At 36.7% G+C, this 13854-nt stretch overlaps 1 protein-coding gene across 2 annotated transcripts in view; it reads right to left on the bottom strand.

The window, feature by feature from the left end:
- Positions 1-13854, bottom strand: part of LOC139133344 (NLR family CARD domain-containing protein 4-like) — a 543607-nt gene that overhangs the window by 226943 nt on the left and 302810 nt on the right. The gene's annotated exons all lie outside the window — the stretch shown is intronic.

Genomic DNA, 13854 nt, shown 5'->3' with positions numbered 1-13854 from the left:
TCTGTCCATATAAAACAGCTGAGCGAATAAGACAAATGACAATCCGAAACGTCATTATGATTATGGTCAAAAGTCTGTTGTTTGCAGTCACTTCATGGGCATTGCCCTTAGGCACAAGTACAGTTGTACCAAAAACATACAAGCAAACGTATTGAAAATTTGTATAATTTGCCGACACCTGTCAATTCACGGCCGGTCCCGTGGCGGTGCACGGTGCAGTGTTTTCGTGTCGTCTACGCTGCTGAATATTTACACCATGGAAGTATCATTACACGTAAAGATATCGGTTGACAGAGCATCATGATAGAATCGGTTTACGACAAGTTTCCTGTTGATGAGCTTAAAGTATCTGGGCGGTGAATTACATCGTTTACAGTCGTAAATGAGCCACGAAAATCCAACCGCACTGAAAATACTCGCGACAGACAAGGTTGAAGATGCACATGATATTTCCGATTTGTACCTGTCAGTTCACAGGTCATGATCGTGTCTGGTGGCACCGATGCGGTGCGGGTTTCAGATACAATGTACCATCTAGGGAAAGTCAAACTTTCGCTTCGGTTGTTAAAGGAAGTTTAGTTCTATTTAGGCAAGCCAGGAAGGAAAATATACGAGCAGACGACGGAAATACCTTTGAAATGTACTTTTATTCGTACAGCAACAAAATCACGAACGAGTTACGACACTACAGCTTACAGTGTACTCACTTCATGTTTTCACTAATCCGCTTACTGAGATGGTAAATTCGGCATATTTGACATCTGGGAACATGTATAATTCTTCGAGATAAACTGACTGGTACGGGTATTATATCCACTGTATGTGCATTCATGATGTACGTCGCAGAGCTGCTTGCTCTGTGCTCTCAGCTGTTCATACTCGATAAGAGTTTGAGCGTGGCGCGAGTATTTTGACCCGATTTTGGCGGCCTCATAACTTTCACGCAGGGATGAGTTTATGTATTAAAACACGAAAACACACCCATTTTGTGGACTCCTGCCTATGTTTTACATCCGCCGTCATTTTAAACTAAAAATAAATCTTCTTCAAATTGTGAAAACTTGTCGTAATATTTAAATTGTTTGCTGTAAAAGTGCTCCATAAACCCTCCTTTGAAGTGGAATGGCCCAATAGCGGAATAATATCAAGAAGTGATACGGTTGTCATCACTCCTTCGCAACCAACTTTTTATAAGTACAGCCTGGAGGAAGCAAGGTCGATTTCAAGTTGATTTCGTTGCAAATTTCGGAGCGTCTGTAGGAAAACAGTCATAACCAAAGCATGCATGTATGATAAAGGGGTTATTACACGAAGTTAGGGCGATACCGCGTCGTATTCTCGTGATGTGTCCGTATTTTGACGAGTTGCGCAGCAACGAGTCAAAATACGGACACATCATGAGAATACGACGAGGTATCGCCCAAACTTTGTGTAATAACCCTAATAATTTACATAAATACAGCAATAGTAAAGACCATTCAAATCCTAGTGTACCCTGCTAGATAATCATTGGTTATCTCATGACGGTTGAAAAAGGTGAAACCAACAAAATGAAATTCAAAGTCACAACAAAACATAGATGTCAAAGGTCACACTATAACCAGTATACAACCACATACAGTATTGTTTAATATGGATGGGTATCATAACAGGGTCCTCACTGGGATATCTGATAGGGTAGACTTTGAAAGTACTGATTGAAGAACATGCGGAAGGCTGATGGGGAAAGTGTCCGACGGGCTTGCTCATCTCCCTTGCATGGAAAAATTTGAGAAATTGTAGTGTGCATTGGTACAGTTTGGCGTAATCTCAGAGGTGTTTTCAATGTGTAATTTTACTGAGTAAAATTTTTAGAAATTGATGTGTGAAGTGGTGCAATCTGAGAGGTACGTGTTTCAATACATTTTGCACCAACGTTTCAATACATTTTGCACCAAAAATTGAGTAACCGCCTTCTTTCTCTCAACATTTTGAGTAACCCCCCCCTATAGCTTTCAATATTTTGAGTGACCCCCTTCATATTCCTCTGACCCCCCCCCCCCCAGCTGTAAACAATGATGGCTTCCAAGGAGATATATCTTCAAGCTTGTGCGATATGGATTTCAGGCAATGTCAACTTGTGGACAGGGTACAGAGATTTATGTTGCAGATTATTGCAAATTGGACTAACTCGTGAATACAGTACATGAAGTCCCATTCCATTATCAAGAGCAAAAGCTGAAAACTACATCTGAAGCTTGCTTTGGAGATCAAATTATTGCTTGTAATAAGTTAAAATTCATGTTATCAGAAAATCACAAGCACACCTTTAGCAGTCTGACAAGCTTATGAAAAATAGAGATTTACAAGTATATATGTTATCATTACTTGTTTACTTGTATTCCAAGGAATATAACTTTAAAAAGAACAGACATGGAATCAAATGGTTAAATCTATTTTAGCTCTGTAGTTAGTGTGAATGAGCTTATTTTTAGCTACTATAGTCTATAGAAGCTATTGGGATGGGTATCCGTCTGGCGTCCGTCTGTATGTATGTATGTACGGTATGTATGTATGTATATGTATGTCTAATTGTGAGGCGTCCGTCCACTCAATATCTTGAGAACCGCCATACTTACTGATTTGATATTTGTTGTGTAGATGAAAAATATGATTTTGAGAAACCAATTTTTTCAAGTTTTTGATATTGTTGAAAATATCCAAATTAGTGCCAAAAAAGGCGTTTTGGTAAAAAATCTTCTTCTTAATAACCGCTCGTCAGACAGCTTTATTATTTGTTATAAAGATCCCTAGGGATAACCCAACTTAGATTTGTTCAAATTGTGATGATATATGCAAATCTGTATTTTTAAGGAATTTTTTGGTTATTTTTGGTCAACACTTTATTTCATCAAAACCGCTCATCTGACAGGTTCCTACAGATAAACTTAATATGATATATTGAATATATGACGAATCTGCAATTTTGTTTTTTTGGTGCTATTTTTGCCATTTTTGGTCAAAAAATGTGTTTCTCAAAAACTACTTGTCTGATGCCTTTGATATCAGGTATACAGGTTCCTAGGGATTGTCTTAGTGTGATATATTGAAATTTGATGAAATCTTCAATTTCGTATTTTTGGTCAATTTTTGCCATTTTTGGTCAAAATATTTGTGTTTCAAAAGTTACTCATCTGATAGCTTTGATATTTGGCAGACATGTTCTTAGGGATGATCTTAATGTGACGTGAATTTTTACAGCTGTCCTGAAATGAGCTAGCAAAGATTTCCACCCTCTTCATGAATAAGTGTCAGAAATAGTCTCTACACTCTACATAACACAGCTGAGCTCTATCCACTGCCATTTCACTTGCTTACAAATGAGAACTTTTAATGCTACCAATATGTCACAAACCATTAAAAGAGAGTTTCCATGTTGTTTAGAAATGAATGTATTCATGACATCAATTGTCAATTGGAAAAAGCCCTCCACTATTATGCCTGTAAAAATATGCAGCCAAGTATTAAAGCTGTGTATTGTGAAATTCTCTTGTTACACAGTAAAGACTTTTATCACAATACTTAATGCTGATTTACATGGGATAATGATCTCATCCCCAATTGGCAGGATTGACATTGTATCAGCTGTACACTGATTATACTTGAAACTTCCTCACATATGTAAGATTTAATTGATTCCTCCAGTAGTTCAAATTACATTGCATTTGTAACCTTTGTAATTGTGGAAAATATATGCTAGTTTTTTCCAAGGCCTGCATATGTAAGAACACTTGGTTGATTGTGTATCACTCTTTTACAATGTAATACAGATATTTAATGGTAAATAAAACCTCCTAACAAGCTTTTATACAGCATAACATGTATTTCTGTCATATCATAGGATGATCTACCAGGTATGTGTGTCTCTAGTGTTTTTTAAAATGTATTGAAATATATTCAAATAGATGTAAGCCATCTTGAATATCACATTCATACACTGTGCCAAATGGCAAGTTGATCAATCTTGAATCCCACCAATTTCAATGTGTCAGAGATATTATGCGTATTTTATCATAGAAAGCATTAATGTTTTCAAGAAAAATTTAAGTAAACGTTTACGTGTCATGAAAATGTATATTCTCCAAAAAAATATCAGTTATCTTTCTATGTACAGTAAAACTATATTTTCTATATGATATTTTTCCAAAGAAATATCACATATTAGAGGTCTTGTTGCATTGTGTACACACATTAGTCCCACGGAGGTAAGTTCAGAGAGGGACTTATGGTTGCATGAGTCTGTGCATTTGTGCATGCAGGTATCTCAGACGTGCCTGAGCCAATTCTTTTCATACTTGGTACAAGGACATAAAACTATGAAATACATATGCAAAACCATTGTTTTTGGCGTGGCGTGAATAATTAGTACTAAATTGCATGATTAGTGAATTTTGAAAAAGCTAGGTTTCTAGAAAGATGGTGACGAAATTTAGTACTGGTGTTTCTCACACAATTCTGATAACAGACAAAGATTTACATCAGTATTTTGTCAATTAATTGCTAATTTGCATATTTAATGAATATTTATGATAAGTTTAATGTAAGGAATCCTGCATCAAATTTGACTAATGTGGTACAGATGTTGATCTCCAGGAATACCATAGTGTGCAATGGCATTTAGCAGTGTTAAGTCAATTACTTGCTAATTTGCATATTTGATGAATTTTCATAATTAAGATGATGTGTTTAGAAATTCTGAAAGTTTACAAAATCTAGTCCTGTAATAGTGTTCAAAGACATTTACCGGTATCATGATAATTAAGGTCTAATTTGCATACTTAATGAAATTTACTTATAAGCGTAATTAGTTAAGAAATGCTGCATCAAATTTGATAACACGTCGTAGCATAGTTCCTAGAAAATGATGTACAGATGTAGATCTTTCAGTGTGGAATTTCACTTGTTGAATTTTTCAATGAAAACAGGCAAATTTGTTGCAATTTTTCTAAGATTTTTAGGTTTTTTTAAATTCAAAAAGCCATGGTTTTCAGGAAACAGAAACATTTTTACCTCACATTTGGTATATATATAAAATCAATGAGAGGCTATCTTATAAAGATGAATCAGTTCATTTGCATATCTGTGTATGTATGTATGTATGTATGTATGTATGTATGTATGTATGTATGTATGTATGTATGTATGTATGTATGTGTGTGTGTGTGTGTGAGATTGGGTGTGTATGTTAAGTAAGATAAGAAACTCCTAAACCGCAGCACCTGCCATCTTAGCATTTCATGTACAGGTGCACCTAGGGGTGTAGTTGAAAATATGTTCAAATGTCAGTGCCAAAAATATGCAAATTAGGGGAATAAAGGAAAAATGCGGCAGCTTGCTAAAACTCTGTAACCTTAGGTCATATTGGGTTGAAACGTGGTGTACGCAGGTTCCTTTAGGTATACTAAGTAAGTTACAGAGTAAGGAGTGTACAAATTGAGGTGAAACATGTATGTTTGCATTTTGGGGGTTATTAGTTTGTCGGTAGGGACTTATAGATTGGGTCATGTCTGTCTGTCAGTCTGTCAGTACGTCCGTCCGTGCATCTGTGTGTCCGTCCGTTAACGCAGATATCTCAGACATGCCGTGGTCAATTTCTTTCAAACTTTGCACAAGGACAGTACCCTACCCCATACAGATGCACGTCGATTTGTTTCACAATGCGATCATTTTTGGCCGTGTTAGAGGACTTTTTAGTTTACAACTCCATAGACTCCCATGTATAAGGCAGCTCTCCATAGACTCCCATGTATAAAGCAGTTCTACATAGACTCCCATGTATAAGGCCAAGAAAAATAAAATTTAGTTTCTCATCGTATTCATATTGCAAAAAGGATGGAGTGACACAGTTTTAGTCCCCCCGGATGAAGTCAAGGGGGCTTATAGATTGAGTCATGTCAGTCCGTTCGTCCATCTGTTCGTCCATCCGTTCACGCAGATATCTCAGATATTTAGACAAAATGTCACGTGACCTCAGTGACCTTTGACCTGAAATATACATATTTGTCCATAACTTAGTAACCACAAGTGCTACACCCTTCATATATGGTGTGATGGGACACCTTATGACGCCACATATTGTACCTCATTAATTATGCGCATATCTAATTTTGAGCGAGCCAATAGAGCTGGATGTCTGATTTTTGGTATATAGGGATAACTTAGCAATATAATTTTTTTGACAAAATGTCATGTGACCTGAATGACCTTTGACCTCAAATATACATATTTGTCCATAACTCAGTAACCACAAGTGGTACACCCTTCATATTTGGTATGATGGGAGACCTTATGACGGCACATACTGTACCTCATTAATTATGCACATATCTAATTTTGGGCAAGCGAATAGAGCTAGAGGTCTGATTTTTGTTATGTAGGGATTAATTAGCAATACAATTTTTTTTGAAAATGTCACGTGACCTCGATGACCTTTGACCTTGGTTATACACACACACACACACACACACACACACACACACACACACACACACATATATATATATATATATATATATATATATATATATATATATATATGCATAACTCAGTAACTGCAAGTTCTATACCCTCCAATTTTGATAGGATGTTAGACCTTCAGATGTCACATCTTGTACCTCATTTATTATGCACATATGTATTTCTTGGCTGGCCAATACAGCTAGAGGTCTTATCTTTTTCCCGATTTAGAACCAAAACTTAGACATGCCTCATGTGTTTCAAATTGGAACAACGACATAGACCTATGTGCCACTAGATCTCAGCATATACACCACAGTGATACTTCTTAATGACCCCATTCCCCTGCCCCATAAAGACTAATACTCCTTTTACAAATGGGGACTATGTCATTGTCAATGACTTGTTTTTTTTTCAGTGTTTAGTCAAAAAATTTTCCCTGACACGGCTTGTCCGATTGCTTTGAAAGTTGGTATCCATGTTCCATGGGATGACTATAGTCAAGTTTATCAAAATTGTAGTGAAATTCTCTTGTTGGTAATATTCGGGGATTTTCTCCAAATTTTGGGTCAAAAAACTACTCATATGATATCTTTGATATTTGGTATAATGGTTCATAAGCTTTATCGAAATGTGATGTATTGAAAGTCTGATGATATCCACAATTTTGTATTTTGGGGAAAATTTTTGTCATTTTTGGTTTAAATAATTGTTTCTCAAAAAGTACTCGTCTGATAACTTTGATATTCAGTAGACATATTCCCATGGATGATCTTAATTTAATATGTCAAAATTATGATGACATATGTAATCAAGTATTTTTGCAGCTATTTTTGCTATTTTTGGTCAGGCTAGCCTGCAATGGTTGTCAAAGATGTCCTCCTCCATCACACATATGTCACAAAAAGTTCTCTATATAACATAAGAGGCTCTAGCTTCAGAGAAATATCTTCAATTTTGTGTTTTTGTGAAGTTTTTTCGGAATTTTTGACGGGAAAAATACAGAAATAGTTCGTTGTATTGATTGGAAATTAGGTTTGCAAATCCCTACAAATGTTCTCATACATACATTGCATGTTAGAATGAGATAAACAATTCTGATATTTTTATTATTTTTCTTTGTCGATCTTGGTAAAAATATCCCTACAACAATCACTTCCGATGCTGGTTGAAATTTGGCATGAAAGTTCCATTGAGTGCAGTACCATTATATATTCAGATTGTGATGACGTGAATAAATTAATAAATACTGTGAAAAAACTTGTTCTTATTTTATACCTTCAGGAACATAGAGTATACAATGTGGTTATTTAGTAAGCATTTTATATGGTAATTTAAAACTGTATTTGGTATTGAAATAGCAAAGCTGAAGGTGATTTTAGCAGGTTTGGTCTCCAAGAAGTATATTCCATAGGTTTTTCGATTTTCTCTCTCTCTCTCTCTCTCTCTTCTCTCTCTCTCTCTCTCTCTCTCTCTCTCTCTCTCAGGGATGACGAGATCGATGTTTATGTGTATCAAGGTTGTAAATAGTTTACATATTTTACATTTTCTGCCATTTGAAATCATAATTTACATCAGAGACTTCCGAGTGCAAAGATAAGGAAAATACAAAATTTGACTTTATTTAATATAAATACGAAAGTTAACAATAACAAATGAAATCTAATCGAAGCCTTTTTTCTAAACTTATCATTTAAAAAACTACGTAACTGCGCTTTGAACTGTGGCAAACTTTCGGTATTCCTATATAGATGAAGGAATACTATATCCGATTGTAGAAGTACGTTATACAAACTACATATCTTGCTGCTGTCTGAAAAGTTGGAATGTACAAATCAGCGTTGCCAGAACTCCGAGTATTGAAGTGATACATCTAAAAACGTGGAAACTGTAAATAATCACGTGAAAAATCATTCATTATTTTAAATGTCTGAACAGCGACAAAATAATTAATAAGTAAATCCATACATAGCCCATTGACGTGAAAGAAGGAAGCGAGAAGAAACCGTAACATGTACTACCAATATAACCCTCCCAGCTCTCTTCTCAAGTTTGTATAACAGTCGTTTATTTCCCATACTGTAATAGTACAACAATAAGTAAGTACAGTAGGAAATTAAAAGTTCCATTATTCCATCTTTCTCCTATTCCTCTTCTGTAAAAAGAATAATCTCAAGTGAGGTTCCATGAAAGGAAATAGACGCATTTCATTCTATAAATAAACCCATTGAGTCCTGACAGTTGAACAGATGAATGAAAACTCGTTGCTTGAGCCAACGTTACAGAAACATTGACGCTTTTATGGGCGAAAACATTGGGGCTATATCCTCCAACTTGAATAACGCAAGAAACGAAATATTATATTCGCCTTATCCCTTACACACAATGCGTATCTCTTACATGAAAAAACGGAACAAAAGCCGTTTTATTGTACAAGTAAAATAGCAAGGTTGCTTGTCAACTCGAAAGAACGGAGACCATACTTCGTTTTTCTAACCCACTGACGACGCTCGGCTAAACGCAAGACTAGACTCTGAGTGTATAGGTTTGAAAACCATTTAAAAGTGCAAATGGAAATTGTAACGGCCGGTTTACTGTGTATTGTGTTAAACGAAAGAAAGAAAAAGGGCAAGCGCGCCGAGTATCGAATCCGTGGAACTTTGCAGTCAGTTCATTTTCTAATGTAGCTATTCAATTAAAAAAATAAAATGAAGGGTAATTATCAAAATTTGATTTAAAATATTTTAGGCGAGCAGATGAGAGCATTTCAGCCTTTTTCTAAATATATTAAATTTTGCCACAAGTTAAAGTGTGAGAAATAGGGAGGATGGTACATTGCGGCAAATCAGAATTTTGCTTGGAAAACTTCATTCAATTTTTGAAAATCATATCTTTTTCAAAATGCTGCTTAGCTAACACCTGATTATTTTCTTACTTTCCAAAAGTCAACCATATCCTAATTTCTATTAGAGTTTAGGCGTGGTCTATTGGGAATTCCCTCCGGAACGTAAATAATGGACACCTCGAAACAGCCAATCAGATTGAACCAAACAGTGACGTTGACATATATCACTAATAATATCAACCAGTGTGGTGGCTATCAGGTGGCTTGGATCTAGTGTGGTGTCATCCGTTTTGACTACAAGTCTGACCTCCCGCAAGTCAATTAATGTTTCAACTTTCGCAGACTTGATTTTTTGGTGGATATTACCGCTCAGTAGATGATAACAGCGGAGTGTTGGCATCTCAATTTCGACAGCCAACGGTTCAACGTAAACCGGGAGGAGCAGCAGGAACTCAGTCAAGGTGAACATCTTTACAGTCCGATGTTAAATATCTTGACCGTCATGGCATTTCAAGATAGGAAAACTTCCTGTGGCTGAATAAAATTATTTAAATTAATGTTCTTGGAAACGGTAGCCGACTGGTTTGTGTGAGGCCTAGCAGCTAGGCGATGTTGCCATGAGTGTGTGGGGGTTCGAATCCCATTTGGGTTATAGTAAAAAATATATTTCTAAAATATGTACAATTTATTAGTTCCTCATCACAGTAATAGGGTACGAAAGGAGCGCTAGTATTTTAACGAAATGATAGACCGCGGCCCGTTGATCAACTTCATATATTAATTTTGCACCGGAGAAGTTGCATGAGCATACCGGTGGCGAAAATGAACAATTCAATCATGTCAATCCTTTCATTTATATCGGATATACTTCCAAATATGTACACTGTCGGGAATAGGCTGATTCATAATTAGGTGTCGAAGAGCCAGGAATGTACAGTGAAACATTCATGAAATTGTGATTAGCTTAATCGTAATATTCGCGGGAATGCTTAGACATCAATCTAGTTGTCATGATAACTCGTCTCGTGCTCCGCCTCTTCTTAGCATAGACCACGCCTAAACTCAAATAGGAAGTCGGAAAATGGCAAATTGGAAATAAGGTCCCACCTGCAGTTTTGAAAGGTGATCGGCATCACACAAAGTTATCTAACATCAATGAAAATAGGCACTTTTCTAAGATAACTATCATTTACAATGACATTTGTATATGAAAATACTGACTGTCCGCAAAGTACCATCTTCACAAGAGTTTTTAACCAATTTCTCAAAGTTTCACCGGCGTTGAAAACTTGTTCATTTCGAAAAGGGCCAAAGCGCGCTTCATCAACGTGAAGAAACGTTTGAAAATTGATGATTAGCCTAATTTCTAATTTCTATTTGTATAGATTATATCGCCTTTTCTAAGACAATGCGACATTGCAGACGCTCGACAGCATGACTCATTATCAAAGAAGCTGGTCAACCATATAACTTACCGGTCGATCGGTTAATCAATGAATGCTACCCGAGGTGTGAAAGCTGTCATCTCACATATATTTCAATCTGTTTATGAAATGGTTTATTTCAGAGGCCGAACATCGCCCTAGTCGTAGAACGGAGTCATATTCGGCACACCACGGGTATTCCTGTTCCTATCCCTTCCATACCCTCATTTGACATGGTCAACCCACCTTTATAATTTCAAGTTGTACGGAATTGAGTATGTTTTCAGCCCCTTTCAGGATCAAACTAAATTTTTTGGACACCAAAAGATGAAAATGCTGTTTGCAACGACAGTTTGCTCATACGACATTAAGACTACAGCGAAAATACTTTCTTATTTTAGAATTTTTTATTACTATTAGGATTATGTTTGTACAATTGCCTATTAGTTATGTCATCAACTTGGTTCAGCAAACTAGCACAACAACAACATAAAAACAAATGACAAAATTTTAAAGTCATAGAGCGATCACTCCCTACGTTTATTTGTATACCAATTGATCAACTTGGCTTTTCCTTAAACAACTTAGGTTGCCACCAGTAAGGCTATATTTTGGGAAAATGTAAACAAATCTTGTGGCTTTTTTATTAATTCTTTTCTTGTTCGAACTCAATTTCATATTTCTTGAGCCATAACATTAATATCTCAGAAAAACTGTCATAGACCAAACCTGCATGTACACTTTAAAATTAAATTTAAAGCTATTGAGTGCTGTTGTTTCAGAGAAAACAGACACTGAGCAGGTAAGGAAACACTGAACAGCTAATACCGATCCGTGTACCACCTTCCGCAATGTTTATGATTTTATAGAGAAGTTTCATCTTTTGGTGCACGGCACTCTGATCTGAGGCTTCTTGATGTTTTCGTTGTTTTACTGCAAACAGCTGTACATGTATTTTCCTAATTTGTTCAGTGTCTGTCTCTCTGTCCATCGTCGATGTTGCATTCTCATTGTCATTGTTTGAGTAAATTGCAAATGAAATATATATTGGAGAGCCGATTCATGACGTATGAGTGGTATTTAGGAAATTTAAAGCGCAGTGGTCGTCGCGCTGCCCGTGCGCGATTTTTTTGTTGATAAACATAAATGTTTGTAAACATAAGTCTTGCCAACTTCAATTGGAGTGAGATGGGGCGGTCCCTCACTTTGTTAACGCCTTTGTAAGATTCAACATCATGCACTAGTAAATATTAAGATCGGAAACGAACTTCAGTGGTGTATTTCTATCTATAAACTCATGTAAGGCTACGAACATTGAGAGACTCTGCACATTATGTCGCCGAGTTTACTGCACGCAGTCACAGTGAACAAATGGGTTTGATCACGCGGTTACGCTGGTTGTACACAATGCTATGTACAGCACGGTAAAAATACATCACTAAAATGATCAACACTGTATATATATGAAGACCAGGAACAAGCACAATGCCTAAACACAAAAATTACACTCAAGACCATGATCGGCAAGCCAGAGCAGCACAAGGGAGGTGTTGTTGCTTCGATAATGGAGAAGGTCACCGCGTTGACGTTTACTCAGCTCCATGGCTCGAGCGAGGCCCATTCAACTGATTCAAGGAAATCATGATCAAATGTGATCTCAATCCAGCGTGTAATTACTGTTCAATATTCAGAAGATATTTAACTTAGATTAATTGACCTTTTATTGCGTGTTAGATTTGGAAAGGTGGTATGCTTGTGACAAATCAGCCGCCATATTATCGACAATATCGCAAACATACCAATCAACCCGTAACCTCATGCGGCATTCTCGGATATGTTGTCAACGGGGGGGGGGACCCCTCAGGAGCATGCGCAGTGCGACGACCACTGCGCTTTAATTCAGTTCCACTTGTTGTTCTTGATAAAGATGCCATTTCTTTAAATACGCGGTTTACTTTGATGATTTTATCCTCTTCAAGTTAATCACTGTCACAGAGCAATAATACAATAATATCCTTTTCAAAAGCTGCTCTATGTCACAAATTTTGATGAAACTATCAGTGTTTTCTGACAAAAATATGCCTTATTGAAAATGCTCTTCCTGATAATATAAGGGCATCGATACTTAAGAACCAATTTATGCACTTACTGTCGGAAGGCTATCTGTTTCACAATTTACCGATGTATAAGTTAGTTGCTGTGTTTGTATTTGCGTACTATATGAAGTGTTTTTGTTAATAATTACGCATGTGCGAGTGCTCGGTGAGCTTCACAGTGCCATGCCTTCGCGAGGTTAAATAGCTCCGTACGAAGGTTACAGAATTTACCTAGGATCGAGGGTTTTGATCGAAGAAGAAAGAATGACGTTTTGGGGAATTTTCTGTTATTTGAATAATCTAAAAAAGGTTCTATATAGAGGCTACAGGGCACTATACAAGTGACAATTTTTCAAATTAAATATGTTCGAGTAATTTTGTAAACATTTTTAACAACACTCTGTAACTTTTTGTTGTATTACTTGAATTAACATCATGCAAACGCAGCTACATTCTTAAACCCCCTCTCCCTCCAATTTTCAAGAAAATTAAATTCTCCACACTTGGCTAAACTTTGCTAAAAAGTGACCATCTTACAGCCCCTTACACCTCGCTACACTTCGTTACGTTCGCTACACCCCCTTCTCCAATTTTCACAAAATTTTACTCCTAGACTTGGTTACACCTCGCTACATGTTCTTAACTACGCTACAAGATTGGTGTCTCTCTGGCGAGTAAAAAGTGACCATCTTACAGCCCTTACACCTCGCTACACTTCGTTACGCTCGCTACACCCCTTCTCCAATTTCACAAAATTTTACTCCTAGACTTGGTTACACCTCGCTACATGTTCTTAACTACGCTACAAGATTGGTGTCTCTCTGGCGAGTAAAAAGTGACCATCTTACAGCCCCTTACACCTCGCTACACTTCGTTACGCTCGCTACACCCCCTTCTCCAATTTTCACAAAATTTTACTCCTAGACTTGGTTACACCTCGCTACATGTTCTTAACTACGCTACAAGATTGGTGTCTCTCTGGCGGGTAAAAAGT

The sequence above is a fragment of the Ptychodera flava genome, chromosome 5, assembly GCF_041260155.1.
Source record: "Ptychodera flava strain L36383 chromosome 5, AS_Pfla_20210202, whole genome shotgun sequence".
NCBI classification, from domain to species: Eukaryota; Metazoa; Hemichordata; class Enteropneusta; family Ptychoderidae; genus Ptychodera; species Ptychodera flava.
This window is presented reverse-complemented; position numbering and strand designations above follow the sequence as displayed.